The following is an 18,213-nucleotide window of genomic DNA, read 5'->3' as shown; positions in this document are numbered from 1 at the left end:
TGTTTCTTTTTGGTAGATTCATCCTGGCCCTGTCCACGAAAGGGAGAGAGGACAGCAGTGTCTCATTGTGGACTCTGTCGGCAACATATGCTTGTAACCTCTTCTCGGGGCTGTCGTTCCTCTGCTTGGTTCAGCAGCCAACTGGGCAGTACTATGGTTCTATGCTACCAGCAGATTGTTGGCCTTCAGAAATCACCAGAGGGGAAGCAGGTCTCATCATCTATATTCAAGTTTGCCCCGTATATCAGAAGGCATATATCTAACACTACTCCCCCACTGTAAAGCACTCTCCTATTCTCTTTTTTGTGTTTTGCCACATTAAAATCAGAAATTTAATTTAACCTCTAGAGAACCTAGACACATTTTGGGTACCTCATAGGAAAAACCGATCCCTCCTGAATTCTGTTGTTGGGAATATAATCACCTTGCTCTAAACAGTTGGTCTCTCAACTGCAACCCCTGCAGCATAGTGTGGGCATCTCTGGGAAGGTTGGGGCAGTGGAAGAATTGAATGAAAAAAAAATTGATTCTAACATCATTTAATACTTTCTTGTTAGGTAGTACTTCTGATTTGCCTCAATTTGTTTGCAGATAGACAATATTAATACAATTGACAACAAGTCAAAACAGAAACGAACATAGATTCATGCTCTGAAAAATGCTGTATTTCCTTTTCTATGATATGGATAGTGTTAAATTTAAATACGTCTTTCATATTTAAAGAAAATAAAAGGAACTTTGCAGTAGTTTTATCTGCTGTTTTTACTTTATATGTGCAGTGTAACTTTTGCTTTATTATGAGTTCAGTTCAGTGTCTTTGTGAACTGACCTGGGGATATCAGGACCATTTATAATATTACTTTTATGGAAAAATATATTCTTATTTATCGCCCTATATTTTTGGAATGAAATAGTATATAGGAAAGTAACTGCCATAATTTTTTATCCTTTATTATCTTTATAATTATAAGCTATTTTACTGTTTTTCTCCTAAAAGTATCAGTTGGTATTTTTGCCCTTTTAAAGAACATCCTTCTTTTGTAGGACTTTTTCAAATCTCTCAAGGTCATTTCAATTTTACTGCTATTCTAGGTCCTTTTTTGGAAAATTATTCTGCTTATTTATTTATTCACTGTGTACCCATTTCAACTTTGAACCTGGACCTTTCTTTATAATGTGAGTTTATTCTCTGGGACATAAAATGTTTAGAGTTGAAATCTGGCACATTAATCTCAATGTAATTTTTCTTTTATTTGTCCATTAACAATAACATTACTAGTAAAAATGATTAGTAGAAAAAGGCAGCCTTTGTTAGTTAGGATGTGGAGGCTGTTTGTGAAATCTATGCAACTGTGTGAAACTCCCTAGCTTGTAACTGCTATTATAAATCACAGGGTCATGTGGTTAATCTTCTGAATGCTTCAATAAAAACGATCCAACTTTGCAGCCTCCCACAGCTTTCAATTTCAGTCATATCTGAGTCCTGCCTATAAACTCAGGGTCAATAAATAGGTTAGAGATAAACAGAAGAGAAATTTTTGATTAAAAATAGTATGGAATGCTGAGGAAAGGTTAGCTAATTCAAGAAGAACTAAGTTTTGAGTCCTATGGATGATTTAGAGGCAGAACACCTACAGATTAGTGTGCTTAAGCCCTGCCAATGATGTCCACTTGAAAACCTGTATTGAATAGCTGTAGGTTACTCTTTGTAACTCAGCCTCCACTTCTAATGAGCACAACAGAGTATTTATTGACTTTCTAATACATTGGTTTTATTAAAGAGGGATCTGGTTGCAGTTTTATAAGTGGAGAGCTTCTGTTACAACTGCTACATTTCAATTCTGAGCACCACTTCTAAAGAGTTTTAGAAGTGCTTTCTAAAAGCCATTATTGTTTTCATTCAATTCTTTAGGTGCTATAATTTTTAAAAAATGCATATTAAAGACACACTGTAATGAAAAGTGTTCTTGAATAGAAAGAGCCCTGTTGCTTGGTTATTTTTCTGCTATTAATTAGGTCTGTGAGTTTGGGAAAATCATTTATTCTCTGTGAACCTAAATTCATCATATTGAAAGGAAAGAGGTTAGAGATCAGATAAAGAGGGCAGATTAAGCACACACATTTCTTTTCCTTTCTAGTTCAAATCATATTGAAATGATAGAGAAAATCTTTCTTTCTCTCTCTCTCTGCTTCTCCCTCTATCTGTCTATCCTTCTAGAATAAACAGTGAGGCCAGGAACTAGACAGGGTACCATTGACAGATCAGAACATTTAAAAAAATCCTGAAGATATTAATCAGGGGGGTTAGATTGATAGAGCAACCAGAACACAAAAAATAAGAACCATTTTTCTGGGTGAACTCTGGAAGATATTCCACTTTGAAGATATTTGATGTTGAATAGAACACACCTGGCACAAAATAACAAAAAGGTTGAATAATGTGATGGAGAAGATGTACTAGATAAATGCTGCCAAAAATAAGATATGAGAGTAATATTATAATCAGACAAAATAAAATTTCAAGACTAAATGCATTAAATGGGCAAAATTACATTATATAGTAATAAAAGTTTCAATTTCCCTAATATATGATGGGTATAAACATTTATGCAGTGAGAACATTGTCAAGGGAATGTATGAAACTGCCAAAACAGCTGTCATGATGTTACATTTCAACATACCTATCTCAGAAATTGATAGATTGAGTAAAAAAGGAAAAGCAAAGTAGTTAACTGTTGTGAAGATCACAATGTAGAGTTTAAGTAGATAGAAAATGTATTGAAATATTTGTGTATCTTCTCCTTGTACTTTCCCTTCCTTTCTTCATTGAAATTATCCAAATTCTTTTGTGAGTCATTCCCACAGGGGAAATTTGTGTCAATGGGCTAAAAGTAGAAGTTGTCAGCAAGATATTTCCCTTTCTGAGTTTTTCTTTATATAAATAAAAGCTGAACCATTAAAGAGAATTTGATAAGAGTCTGGGCTAGTAATATGGAGAAACTGGTGCTTTTGAAACATAGTGAAAGGAAAAGGAGAGACATACACATTAATGCAAACTGTTATAGCAATTTATACCAATGTTCAATTGATACCAGGCATCAATAAATTCTCAATAAATTGCCCAAAGTAAAAATTAAGATAACAATTGGATCCAGGTAGCAAGTCAATGTGGCTTCTGAACTGAAAATTTTTGAAATAGAAAACACTTAAAGAAAAGGACTAAATAAATAATAACACTGGAAGCAGAAAATATTCAATAAATATAGGAAGATTTTCTGAAGCCTAGCATGCAGAAACATCAGCTTGGAAGAGTTACAGCAGCCTCACAAAGCCCAGGAGAAGACTGCGACAGAGTCAGAGGCAGTTTCCAGAGGAGTTGTAAGTTTATAATAAAGGACCACATGAAGTGGGTAGTGTTCTTTGGACCATTATCTGTATAAATAACCAGGTAGCTAGAATCAGAGCAGCCAGGTTGCTTGGTTCCCCCTAATAACAAGGCTAGAATCCCTGAGAGAAGACAAATACAAGAGTTAAGCCTTACGATAACCCAGTTTACTGTCTGCATTCTAAGGAGGGGATGAGTGTCCTGTTGAGCTGAGAAGGGAGGAATCAGAATTCAGGGACGCTGGATTACTAGCTGAACTCTTCATGATGAAGTATGACAAAAGGCAGCTGAGCAGAGACGAGCTATAGAAACACATATAGGTGTAATTTGGGAGTTTGTGACTGAGAGTGGGGCAATATATGAGTGAGATCAGCTGAGAATAATTATATAGAAGCTGCTATGGAATTGAAAGAGAAGCAGAGATACTAGAGGTTGGGAAATGCTGGGCAAAAACCCAATTCCAAAATGTGGAACTTCTATCCTTCCCAGAGAAGAGAAATAGTTAATTCCTCATTAAAACCCTTGGCACTAAGGTGAAACCCCAGAAAAGCCAAGCTTCTGGGAAAGGACCACAAACAAGGGTAAGATTTTCTCTAGGTTTGCCCTAACAAAGTTTAAAATCAAGAAAATCCACAAAGGAGACAGAGTCTAGAAGAAATATTCTCTAAAATGAGGTGGACTTGGGAAACACGTTGGTCTTTGCACAGATTCTCACTAACAAAGCATAAAACCCAAACTGCATAAATTAGAGGTGATGAGTCAGTAATTGACTAGCCATCCCAAATAAGAGTGAAAACTCTTTAGATGAAGATAAATGAATTTACTGTCCCCTTCAAATCCACTATTCAATTTAAAAATATGAGATAAACAAAGAAAGAAAATGTAACCATATTCAAGAAATAAAGCAGTCAATAGAAACATAAGCTGAGATGGCTCATATGTTGGATTTACTAGTCAAAGATTTTAAAATAGTTATTATAATTATGTCCAAAGATTTAAAGAAAAATATGTCTAGGGAATTAACAGAATATGGTCCTAATTAGTGAACAGATAGACAACCTCAGCAGAGAAATGATAATTATTAAATGACATAATGGAATTTCTGGAATTGAAAAGTACAAAATCAGGTTAAAAATATCATTGGATAGGCTTAATAACAGATGGGACATGGCAGAAGTGAGGGCCAATTAATTTGAAGATTAATCAACAATATCAATTTCCCAATCAGGAAAACAGAGAGGAAAAGACAGAAGAAAACTGATTTTTCTGTTGTTGAGTGGAGTGTTCTAGAGATACAGTTATTTCTAGTTGGTTTAAAGTATTATTCAAGTGACCTATTTCCTTATTGATCTACATATTTGTTCTATTACTAAAATGGCATTGATGTGTCCAAGTGTGATTGCTGAATTTATCTTTTTCTTCCTTTAGTTCTGTCAGTTTTTGCTTTATGTAGTTTGGTGCTCTGCTCTTAGGTTCATATATATTTATAGTAGCTGTATTTTCCTGAAGTATTGATCATTTTATAATTATAAAATATTCCTCTTTAACTTTAGTAACATTTTTTGTTTTATAGTCTTTTTTATCTAAGCACTCCAGCTTCCTTGTTGCTTTTTTGCATATCTTTTTCTATTATTTCTGAAGTAAACTTTCAATCTATCTTTGAATTGTGTCTCCATAGACAGATAAAAGTTGTATCTTATTATTTTGGACTAATTTCTGCTTTTTGATTGGTTTGTTTAATACTTTTACATTTAAGGTTATTGTCAATATAATTGGATTTATATCTGCTACTTTAATTTTTGTTTTGTATGTTTTTCATTTCTCTTTTATTTTTCTACTCCCCTTTTACTGCTTGCTTTTGCATTAAATGGACATTTCTTAAGCTATTTCCTTAATGGTTGCTCTTGGGCTTAAAATATACATCTTACCTTTTCAGAAACATATTCATATTTATACTGAATTATTTCCAGTGAGATACAGAAATATTACTCCTGTATTGTTCTATTCCTGTTTCCCCTTTTATGTGATATTATCATTAGAATGCATATTATAACATATTGTAACAAGTGTTACAAGCCTGACAACACGTTGTTATAATTATTACTTTATATGATTTTATGTCTTTTTAGGAAGCCTAGAGAAGAGAGTGGAGCAAGTATATATTTATGTCTTTCCTGATATTAAATTTTATTTATTATTTTTGGCTATCTCTATTTTTCCCTTTGATTCAAGTTATCATCTGGAGTCATCTCCTCATTTTGCTTCCTGCAACCACCTTAGTGCTGTTATCGGCAACTATATTATATTTCCAAATGTTATAGGCACAGTGATAGATTGTATGCATATTGTTTTATAAAATTGCCACTTATATCACATCAGAGAAGAAGAAATTTGAATTTCTATTTTTTTACATAATACAATTACCTGTACCAGTTCTGTTTGCTATTTTGATGTTTACTGTCTTTGAGCACTTGCTTTAAATATTAACCAACTTTCTTCAATGTTTCTTTTAAGATGGACTTGCTGGCAAAAAAAAAAATTTGTCTTAGAGTGTTTTTATTTCACTCTGCTTTTGAAATATAGCTTTGCTGAGTGTAAGAATCTTGGTTAGCAGGTATTTTTTTCTTTGATCATTTTGACTATGCTATGTCCCCTGCCTTAGGGCCTCCACTGTTTCTGATTCAGCTATTAATCTCATTGTCCTCTCTTGTAAGTGCTGAGTCATTTTCACTCTTGTACTTTTAAAAATTTCTACTTGTCTTGATTTTTATCATTTTTACTATGATATATCTATTTGTGGCTCTCTTTTGTTTATCATACTTGTCCTTTTTTGAGCTTCTTGCATATGTAAGTTAATGTTTTTCAATAAATACGGGAAGTTTTCAACAATTATTTCTTTGAATATATTTTTTTTCTGTTCCTTTGGCTCCTCTTCTTCTATATTACCATTAAATGTGTGTCGGTGCACTTAATGGTTCCTCATAATTCTCTGAGACTTGTCATTTTTCTTCTGTTCTTTAGATTGTATAATTTTTGTTATACAAAGATTATGTCACTAATTGTGTGACATTTTTTTACCCTGTTCAAATCTGCTATTAAGTTGCTCTAGCAATGTTTTTCATTTCAGCTGTTTACTTTTCAACTCTAGATTTTCCACTTTCCCATATAATTTCCATCCCCTTATTAAAATACTCTATTTGCTATATCATTGTCAACATACCTTCTTCTTTAATCATGATTTCCTTTGGATCTGTGAGCATATTTATGATGACTACTTTGAAGTTTTTGCCTGTTGCTTCTCACATCAGGTCACTCTCACAGGCAGTTTATGTTACCTGTTTTTTTCTCCAGTGAATGAATCATAATTTCCTGTTTCTTTGCATGTCTTGTAATTTTTTTTTGTTAGAAACTGGATATTTAAAATAAAATATTGTATCATATCTGGGCATTGGTCTTCCTTCTCTGGGATTTGTTATTATTATTTGCTTGTCTACTTTTTAGAGAGTCTTGTGGGTTTTTTTTTAAATAAATGATCCTCCTTTTAATCTCCTCACCAGTGCAGAGCCTTTGATGGTGCACCTTAGAAAGTACAGCCTTGGGTATTCCCACTGTCACCTGGGGATAACAGTGATGTCTGCAGGGCTCACTTTGTCTCCCTCTCTGAACACATCCAATTGTTCAGCTCCAGTAATTGCAGCCGGTTGCTGTTTCATATTCAACAATACCTTGGGCAGAAATTGCTTCACTGACTAAATCCAGTTTGTTCTTCTTCAAAGAGATAATTCTGGATGTCATTGCTGTATGTTTATTCTGACCCCAGGAAGGCATTTACAAGTTGTCTCCTTCTCTGATTCTCTTTGGCAAACTAGCTACCCTACACTTTAGTCTGTTTCTCCGGTGAATCTATCAAGCTCCTCCACACTTACTTTCAGCACAAACATCTACAGTTTGTTTGTTTATTTAATTTTAATTTTAATTTTTTCTTAGCACAACTTTTACTGTTTTGAGACTACCTTTAGGCTTGAACTTTTTACATTATGTTGAAAATGAATGAAGTTCTTTATGGGAGAGATCCTCTGTTCTGAGACTTACTGTTTTCCCTGGGCAAAATCTGAGACACAGCTCTGGTACTAGAGGCTGGGATAAAGGCTCATTTCTCTATGAATGACACTGCTGCTTTGGAAGCTGAGTTCTCAGTGAATGGGAACCACAGTAGTCCCAGCTCTCTCTGGCTTTGTTCTCTCCTTGTGGAGTCCTCATCCCTTTACCCAGGACAGGGGAGATTGGTGCCCAAATATTCTCTTTGGTGCCACACTCAAGATAAATTTTCCATCTTAGAAATGAGGGCTGCTTGGAAGAAGGCAGCTCTATCATTATGCACCTGGAACTTAGCCTCAGCTAAGTTACAGGTAGCTGGGGTTGGGGTTGGGGCTGGATGGCAAATGCTGACTTCCTGCCCCTCCGAGGAAGATGGCACCATGTATGAAGATCTGGTTGGAGAGTGAGGCTGTGTTCTTGGTTATAACAATATGACCTGGGAGAGGGAAGGGAGGGTGCAGTTCCCAGTTGATCCTTGACAGACTCTTACATTTCTCACTGAGTTTTAGGTTTCTTGAATAATTGTTTCAATTTACTGTCTCCCTGTAAGGTTATTTATAGAGAATTTAAATGCTTGTTGTTTTTTTGTAATTTTCACCAGTGTTGCTGGAGGGTGGATCCACAGGGCTCCTCACACTGTCATGCCAAACTGGAACTCTATTAGAATTTTTCAAGTCAGAAATCACATTTAGTATATGAGTAGAGGACACATTTTAGCTATACTAAAAAATACATGTTGATAAAAGGCAGATGGTTGACAATCTAAGCTGGCCTCAGAGTAGAGTCATAGTCAAGACTTCTCTAAGGATTAAAATGCATTTGAGATTGCTTTTTAATAACCTAGTTGAAGAAGTAATGACCAAGTATATTGTCCCCTAACCTTCATCCTCAAATGAAAAATAAATTGGGGGCTTGTTAACCCCATTTAGTACATTAGAGGTTTTCTTCAATTCATGCATGATTTGTTGGGCTTTAAAAACAAACATGTCAATAGGGCCTTCCTTTAATCTTGTGCCACTGGTGCCTCTTTCCCAAAGGCCTCTACCCAGACTTGAGAGAAGAGGTAATTTCCAGGAAATACCATTTTGTCAAATCTCCAATGTCACAGCCCCAGTGCATCTCTGGGGCATAGCTCTGGATACCCTTTGGGTACCCCCAAACGATAAGAGATTAGTTTTCCTCAAAATTCTCATCTATAGACATTCTGGCACTTATCCATGATACATCTCTAGCTGGACCAGAATGGTCACTTTCTCTCCCAAGCTTTTGAGCATCACTTTCTTCTTGGTCTTTGAGCTCTCCTAGCTACATCTGCTTTTTCTTGCCCAAGAAGATTTTTATCTACTTGAACTCTGAGGGGATCTCCTGTTTCTCGGTTGTCTCCTGATTCTTCAGGAACAGAGACAAGAGAAAGCTGTCAGGTTGGGGTCAGGCCATATGTTTTAACTGTGGAGGAATAAGAATCCAAGCTTGACTTTTATATTTCTGCCTTCCCTACCCACAGGAAGAGGCTGCCTAAAGGGTTAAAGGCTTGTTCTCCCAAGCCTTTCTGTTGGACTAGATGGAACTCGTATCTCCTGGAGAAGAAGGTCCCCCAAATCTTGTCCAGCATTCTTTCTTGTAACTCATCCAGGGATGGATTCCTGCCTTCATGGTAAGTATCTTCTCCATGGCATCAGCTTCCATCTTCTCAGCTACTTACTCCTTTTAACCAAACCATCCCCTAAAATTGCCTAGATAAAAATTACCTTTGTATCCAGTAAAGAGGATTGGCTGATGGTAGGGCTAAATATAATTTCTTTCTAGGCAACAGCTTTAGCTTAGATCCTAGAAGATAACATTAGACTAACATAAGTTCCTTTAAGTAGAAGCCACGTTTGCAACTGTTGAGTCATTTGTGATACATGTGTGAGAGTAGATCAATGCAGGCTCTGGTATATATCATATGCAGAAATTGTTCTGGCAAATGATTGAAGGGTAATTAAAAACAGTTTGCATTCACTTGAGTAAACAGAAGAAGACATTTATGATCTTTGCCAGGACTAATTAATTCTCCATTGTTTTGCCATAATATAGTCTGAAGGGGCCTAGACTAGATGGTTAAGAAGAGCAAATACACTTATGATGTGTTAAAACATGCATGCTTCAGATGATGGGATACGTCCTACAAAGATTCATGGCTATATAATATCAGTGAAGCTTTTAGGGGTCTTGTGTTCTTGGGTATACCAGATATCCTTTTCAAAGTAAAGGAACAATTATTGCATATTCAACCTTCCACCACTAAGCAAGAAGCATAATGTACATTTGTCATCTTTGGGTTCTCGAGACAGCGTATTACTTGCTTGAGAATAATTCTTTGAGCCATACACTGGGTGATACCAAAATCTGTCAATTTTAAGTGGGATCAGGGCAGGAAAAGTGTCTTCATCAGTTCCAGACTTTATTACAAGCAATCTTGTCACTTGCTTCATACGACTTGACAAACCTCATGGTCTATTGGGAAAATGAATCATCTTGAGTTTATAGCAAGTTCTGTGGAGGACTCACACTGTAAAATCTGGGGTTCTGGAATAAGACCATGCTCTTTGCAGTGGAAAATTAAAAACCTTTTGATAAATCCATCATGACATGTAACTTGGGTCTAGTAGGGATGGAGTAACTGACTGTGCTTCCAAAACTCCCTATCATAAGTTAGGATTTGTGAACCCATCAGGTCTCAAATTCAGGAATGCCCAATAACAATCTGTTATAAGATAAAGAGGTATATTCAGATAAGACATAAATAGAACCACGGGCATAAGGAAGCTGAATGAGCAGGTGGTCCAAACCATATCCATTCTCTGCTTTTTATGGCTATTAGAAATGTGTCCCATATGACTAGCTGGCAGAGAAACTTGCAGACTTTCATTTATGAAAATGCCAATTTGATATTTGGACCCAGGTAGAAAATTGATACAGCTCTACAGCCCCACTCAGGCATAGCCCTGTAAGACAGCAATCTCTTAATGAGCAGAGCTTTGGTTGTATTTGGTCATCACGTGGTATGGAAAGAGAGGTGGCTAGAGTTGGAAATGTGGAATGATTTATAGAAAGTAATAAATGGCTTGGCTGCTTGGTCAGTGGCCTAGAAGGATAAAGGTTAGAATATCAGAGTCAGGGAGTTCTGCTCAGTTGTGGGGACCCAATTTGGCCCCAGGCCTCAAGAAGAGCAATCAGCCACTTGGTTTCATGTTGATATCACTGATGTCTTTCACCCTGGAAGGAGAAGAAATTAATTTTGACCAGAGTTGGCATTTATCTTGGTATTAATTTGCCTTTTCTGCCTATTGTAGTACAGCCATCATGACTATTTGAAGGCTTATAGAATGTTAGATCCACCAATATGTGATCCTTCTTCAAACCCAAGGAGATGTGGAAGTAAGTACATGGCCAAAGGAATGACTGGTTTAATCACCGTTGTATGGTGCTGTGGCCCAAAGAGGACACATAGGGAGGGTTAAAGAAGTGACCCCATTACCATAATTCCTCATAATTCACGTGTCAAATATGTGCTTACCATCTCCACAGTGGGCTCTGGAAGTTTGGTGGTTTGAGTGTCCCTGGAAGAATGATTTTAGTAGAGGACCAGGTACAAAAGAGGTGCTCATCAAGGTGAAATATATTGTCTCTAGAATAAAGCAGAAAATGAAAGGGTTTGAGGGACTAGTCTTTATTTTGTAAGTTTTCCTAAATAAAAGGGGCATATCAGATTCCTGGAGGAGCTGCTCTCAGAATTTATGCCATATATCACTTATATCTAAAATCTTGCTCTATATCTACATCCTTTGAAGAATGTCTCTAAAAGGGCATCCCAGCTCCAGAGTTCCCTGTTGCATTGGCTGAAGTAGTTGCTGAAACTATTGCAATTCAACCTCTTCTGTCCAATATTTTTTCCTGCGCTCACTCATAGTTACTAATCCCTAGAGCACCTGTAACATATTTCTTACACACAACGTTAGTTAATATATGCACCCTTTTAACAAGAATTTTTTTTTCAAAGACCCATGTTACAAAAATATTTGAACATGCTCCCAAGATACCTTTGCATATTTCATTGTAGCGTTGATTTCAATAGATAAAATTGGGAATATTTAAATGTCCATCAATTTGACAGGGTTTAAACAAGTTATGGAATATCCATATACCTGGATGCTATTTAGTCACGAAATGAAATGAAATATAAATGTATGAACCTGGGAAAAGTCTCAAAGACCCATTGTTAAATGAACAAAGGAAATCATATATATTTTAAAGTTTATTTAGTAGAGTAAGGTCATCAACGTGGTAATGTAAGCAGCTACTGTAAACCTCTCTTCAGAGAATCAGCAAAGAAAAGGACAATTCTCACTAGTTCAGAACTCTAGGGGGAAGGTATAGGATAAAGGGAAAAATATCAGGTAAGAAGCCTCCATCTGGACAAGTTAATCCTCTCACCTCTGCCTCACTGAGACACACACACCTCGGGAAGCACCCAGATGCAGCAATCGGGACCCATCCCACCTTTCACCAAGGCCACAGACCATAACATCTCTCATAGCAGTGAGAAAGACCCCCACCTACATCCAGACACAGAGACCCAAGCCAACAAGGACCCGCCACAGGACTCAAGCCATGGGGGAAGGTGGAATACAAAAGGGCAGCAAGGAGAAATTTCCAAAAGGGAGGATTAGGGAGAGAACTGCCAACATCTTCCCTAAAAGCAGCAAATAACCAGGAAGAAAATATGCAAATCAATAGGACCAGGGGTCCAGGGGTGGACATCTTAATGCTAAGATCAGCGAGGAACAAAAAGTCAGAAAATGTGGACAAAGACCGTGTCTCCAGCTCTGGGTCCTATTGCCCATCCCCATCCTTGAGGGGGACTAGCAGCAGGTAGCCTGGTCCTTGCCTGGGGGGAAGCTCCAGACTGGAGAACTGGGGGGAATCCTCTGCTGCAATTAAAGTGGAGGGCACAGCCCACATTAAACCAGATATAGGCCAGTGAAGTGAATGCACAGGAACCCTGCAGTTTCAGCCTGGCCTATTTGCAGTTTCAGCCTGGCCTTAATTTGAGGACCGCTAACTCACCAAACAGCACCATCTGCTGGGCAGGCCAGAAAGTGCAGAGGAATTGCAAGACTTTTCAGAGCCTCTCCACACCCTTGTCCCAGGCCCATTGGAGCTGATCTACACCCCCTGCATGGGAGCCTGGTCCTGTTTTGGCTGAGAAATATGGATAACCCAGCTGTCAAAGCAGTGTCCTAAAACAAATTCAGGTCTTGCTGGTCAGCAAAAAGTAGAGCACTACTAGGCTGGGCATTGGCTGATAAAGTTAGATCACTTCGTCTTCCAGCCCAAGGTCTTTCCATGCAGGACCCTGGGAATTACCAGATATATTATGTCCACAAGTAGGGGCTCAGTCAAATTGCACAGTGTCTACCCCCTACTCCTGGAGTTAATGGTTTCCAGTGCACATGGAGAATAGTGGTCTTGACTAGATTTTTGCCTGGCCAGCCCAGTGGGCTGCTGCAGCTGGGGAGAGGTGGAGTTGTAGGGAAGCAGTGGTCCAAGAGTGCCATCTCCTGGGAAGAGCAGGAAAATGCAAGCTGGCAAACTGCTATTTTGCCCAACCTGTAATAGACTTCTGAAAATGATTACACTTCTTGTGTGAGGCCCTGGCACTCTTTTGGCTGACCAACCAAGTGCCAAAGTAGACTTTCAATGCAAGCCAAAGCAACTAAAAATATTAGATGAGCGAGGGATATCAACTTTCAAATTAACCTTACCAAGATGATCAAATGTCAAGAAACCAACAAAAAAATCACAAAGCACATGAAGAAGCAAGAAGATATGGTCAGGCCAAATGACTAAATTCAAAAACTGGAGGAGACAAAGCATTTGGAACAACTAATCAAAGATGTTCGCACGAATTTCCTAAATAACTTCAGTGAGTTGTCTAAAGTGATAAGGGATCTTGAGAAGATACTAGAAAAGAATGAAGAAGAATCTGAAAGAAAATACAAAAATAGCAGATCTTACACATATAAAAGATACTGTAGATCAAATTAAAAATATACTAGAGACACAAAAGAAAATTCGAAGAGGCAGAAGAAATAGTAAGTGAACTAGTGGACAGGGTAACTGAGTTCAAATGCACAGAATAATAAATGGTGAAAAAGATGGAAATATTCATATTGGATCTTAGGTAACTGATTGACAACATGAAATTCACAAATACAAGAATCATTGGTGCCCCAGAAGGAGAGGAAAAGTTTGAAGGGCCAGAAAGGTTATTTGAGGAACTAATTGGGGAAAACATTCCAACCCTTATAAAAGACATAAATGTGCAAATTAAAGAAGCCCAATGAACTGCAAATAGAATAAATCCAAATAGACACATGCCAAGACACATACTAACCAGATTGGCAAATGCTGAAAGGAGGAAAAGAGAAGTAATTCACCAGATACAAGGGAAGCCACCTAAGATTAATTTCTGAGTACTCAGTGGACACCGTGGCGTTGAGAAGGCAGTAGTATAACATATTCATCTTATGAAAGAGAAAAAATGTCAGCTAAAAATTCTTTGTCCAGCAAATCTACTCTTTAAAAGTGAGGAAATGTTTAAATTTTTCACAGATAAACAAATGCTGAGAGAATTTGTTAACAAGAGACATATCCTGCAAGAATACTGTTGGCAGAAAAAAAAAAGGAGAGAGAGGTTTGGAGGAGGGCACAGAGTGGAACAGTATTTGTAAGGGTAACTGGATGGGAGGAGAGGATATATATATATATATATATATATATATATAGAGAGAGAGAGAGAGAGAGAGAGATACATTTGGCTGAATGCTTAAAAAAATATGATCCATCTATATACTGTTTAAAAGAGACTCATTTTCGACCCAGGGATATGAATAGGTTGAAAGTGAAAGGATGGAAAAAGATATTGTGCACAAGTAGTAACTTAAAGACAGCAGGGGTAGCTATACTAATGTCAGATGAAATAGACTTTAAATGCAATAATGTCATAAGAGACAAGGAGAACACTATATATTAATAAAAGGGACAATTAACCAAGAAGAAATAATAGTCACAAATATTTATGCACCCAATTGAGGATCTACAAAGTACACAAGGCAAACACTGGCAAAACTGAAGGGAGCAATAGATATTTCTACAATAATAGTGGGAGGCTTCAACACACCACTTTCCTCTAGAGATAGAGCCAATCAGAGGATCAATAAGGAAATAGAGAACTTAACCAATATGATAAATGAGTTAGATCTAACAGACATATGTTGATTGTTGCACCCCAAAACACCAGGATATACATTCTTCTCAAGTGCTCATGGAATGTTCTCTAGGATAGATCATACACTCAGGTACTGAACAGGTCTTAGTAATTTTTGAAAGATTGAAATTTTTCAAAGCACTTTCTCTGATCATAATGGAATGAAGTTTGAAGTCAATAACCACAGAAGAACCAGAACTTTCACAAATATATGGAGGTTTAACAGCACACTCTTAAATAATCAGTGTTTCAAAGTGGATATTGTAAGAGAAATCAGTAAATATCTGGAGACAAAGGAAAATGACAACAATATATAAAAATCTATGGGATGCGCCTTAGGTGGTACTGAGGGAAATTTATAGCTCTAACCACCTTCATTAAAAAGGAAGAAAGACCTATAGCCAATGACCTAACTAAACAACTTAAGAAAAGAGAGAAAGAGCAGTGAACTAACCCTAAAGCAAGTAGAAAAAAAAAAAGAAAGATTAAAATGGATATAAATGAATTTGAGAACAAAAAAATAATATAGGGAATCAGTGAAACTAAAAGTTGGTGCTTTGAAGGTAGGCCACAGTGGCTCAGCAGACAGAGTTCTTGCCTGCCATGCCAGAGACCCAGGTTCAATTCCTGGTGCCTGCCCATACAAAAAAAAAAAAAAAAAAAATTGAAAGTTGGTGCTTTGAATAGAACAACATGATTGAGAAACCCTTAGACTGGCAAAGTCAAAAGTGAGAAGATGCATATAAATAAAATTAGATATGAGAGGGAAGTCATTACTTCACCCCCTAAGAAGTAAAATAAAAAAAAAAAAATGAGCGAATACTATGAACAGACAATTGCCAACAAACTAGACATTAGATGAAATGTGCAATTTCTTGGAAATACATGAACAACCTATACTGACTGGAGGAGAAATAGAAGACCTGAACAAGCCTATCACAACTAAAGTGATTCAATCACTTATCAAAAACATTACTACACAGGAAAGTTCAGTGCCAAATGGCTTTACAGGGGAATTTCACCAAACATTTCAAAAAAGAACTAACACTGTTCCTGCTCAAATGTTTCCAAAAAACTGAAGCAAAGGGAACACTACATAACTCATTCTATGAAGCAAACATCACTCTAATATCAAAACCTGATAAAGGGTGGGCCGCGGTGGCTCAGCGGGCAAAGTGCTTGCCTGCTATGCCGGAGGACCTCGGTTCGATTCCCGGCCCCAGCCCATGTAACAAAAACGGAAAAACAAAATACAATAAAGCAAGAAAATGTTTCCCTTTCTTCCTTCCTTCCTTCCTTCTATCCTTCCTTCCTTCTCTCTGTCTTTCCTTTAAAAAAAAAAAAAAAAAAAAAAAAAAAAAAAAAACCTGATAAAGATAATACAGGAAAGTTAACTTACAGACTAATCTCGTTAAAGAATATAGATGCAAAAATTCTCAACAAAATACTTGCAAATCGAATCCCACAGCATATTAAAAGAATTATACAACATTACCAAGTGGTATTTATTCCAGGCAGACAAAGTTGTTCAACACAAGAAAATCAATGTAATACAACACATTAACAAATTGAAAGAGAAAAATCACATGATCTTCTTGATTTTTCTTGAATACAGAAAGAGCATTCATTCAAAATTCAGCATCCTTTCTTTATATAAACACTTCAAAAGGTAAGAATCAAATGAAGCTTCTACAATATGATGAAGGGTTTATATGAAAAACTTACAGCCAGCATATAATACTCAATGGTGAGAGACTGAAAGCCTTCCCTTTAATATTGGGATTGAGACAGAAATGCTCACTGCCACAACTGTTATTTGTGCTAGAATTCTAGCTTGAGCAATTAGGCAAGAAAAAGAAAAAAAGGCATCCACATTGGAAAGCAAGAAGTAAAACATTTATTGTTTGCAAAAGACATGATCCTGTATTTGGAAAACCCCAAGAAATCTGTAAAAAAACTACTTGAGCTAAAGAACAAATTCATTAAAGTGGCAAGATACAAGTTAATGTGCAAAAATCAGTATTGTGTCTATATGCTAGTAAAGACCTAACCAAGGAGACAAGTGTATTAATAAGTTCTCTAGAGAAACAGAACCAACAGAAGATATCTGTAAATATGATATTTATAAAGGTGTGTCATACAATCATGGGAATGAAAGAGTCCAAAATCTGTAGCACGCACTGTGAAGCTGGCAACTCTGATAAAAGGGTCTTGATGAACTCCATGGGAGAGGCTAGGTGGCTGAAGAAGCAGTGAAAAAGACTCCCTTCTCTCTCAAAAGTCTTCGATTGATTGCATTATTTAATCTGTGGGAGCCGTGCCCCTACCACACACCCCAGATAAAATTTAACTCAAAGGGGATCAAAGACTTAAATATTAGAAACAGTACCTTAGAACTCCTAGAAGAAAATATAGGAAAATATCTTCAAGACTTAGGAGGGGGCTTCTTAGATCTTATACTAAATGCAGAAGCATGAAAGAAAAAAAAAGATAAATAATAAATAGGAACTCCTTAAGACTGAACACTTCTATGCTTCAAAGGACTTTGTCAAAAAGATGAAGAGGCAGCCAATTCAATATTTGGTAACCATATATCTGATAAGCATTTGATATCTACTATATACAAAGAAATTCTACAATTCAACAATAAAAGGACACAGAACCCAATTATAAAATGGGCAAAAGACATGAATAGATGTTTTTCTGAAGAGGAAATGCAAATTGCTTACAAGAACATGAGTAAATGTTCATCTTCATTAGCTATTATGGAAGTGCAAATCAAAACCACGATCAGATATCATCTCCATTGATAAGAATGTTATTAAACATTAAACAAACAGGAAACTACAAATGTTGGAGAGGATGTGGAGAAATAGGATCACTTATTCACTGCTGGTGGGAATGTAAAATGGTACAACCATTGTAGAAGACATTTTGGCAGTTCCTCAGAAAACTAATTAATGAGTTTCCCTATGACCCAGCAATTCTGCTGCTCGGTATATACCCAGATCCGAAAGCAGAGACACAAATAGAAATTTGCACATTGAAGTTCTTAGTGGCGGTATTCACAATTGCCAAAAGATGGAAACAATCCAAGTGTCCATCAACAGATGAGTGAATAAACAAAATGTAGTATATACATATGATGGAATATTATGCAGCAGTAAGAAGGAATGAGGTCCGGAAGCATATAACAACATGGATGAACCGTGACAGCATACCACTGGGTGATATGAGCCAAATACAAAAGGACAGATATTGTATGATTTCACTAATATTAATTAATTAGAATATGTAAACTTAGGGTCTTAAAATGTATAATATAGGGGACCTAGAGATAGACGAAGCTAGACAAGGCAGAGAAGATACTGAATATGCACAGAATTGTTAACAAGATTGAACTAAAATGTTTGGGAAT

At 36.7% G+C, this 18,213-nt stretch overlaps 1 long non-coding RNA gene across 4 annotated transcripts in view; it reads left to right on the top strand.

Annotated features, from left to right (window-relative positions):
* Positions 1-18,213, top strand: part of LOC143643368 (uncharacterized) — a 306,117-nt gene that overhangs the window by 80,810 nt on the left and 207,094 nt on the right. For all 4 annotated transcript variants that reach the window (XR_013156241.1, XR_013156240.1, XR_013156238.1 and 1 more), the window contains one exon: positions 8,988-9,137. This is a non-coding gene — a long non-coding RNA (uncharacterized LOC143643368). The remainder of the gene's footprint in view (positions 1-8,987; positions 9,138-18,213) is intronic.

The sequence above is a fragment of the Tamandua tetradactyla genome, chromosome 8 (genome assembly GCF_023851605.1).
Source record: "Tamandua tetradactyla isolate mTamTet1 chromosome 8, mTamTet1.pri, whole genome shotgun sequence".
Lineage (NCBI taxonomy): Eukaryota > Metazoa > Chordata > Mammalia > Pilosa > Myrmecophagidae > Tamandua > Tamandua tetradactyla.
The sequence above is the reverse complement of the archived record's forward strand: the minus strand, read 5'-3'. Positions and strand labels throughout refer to the sequence as shown.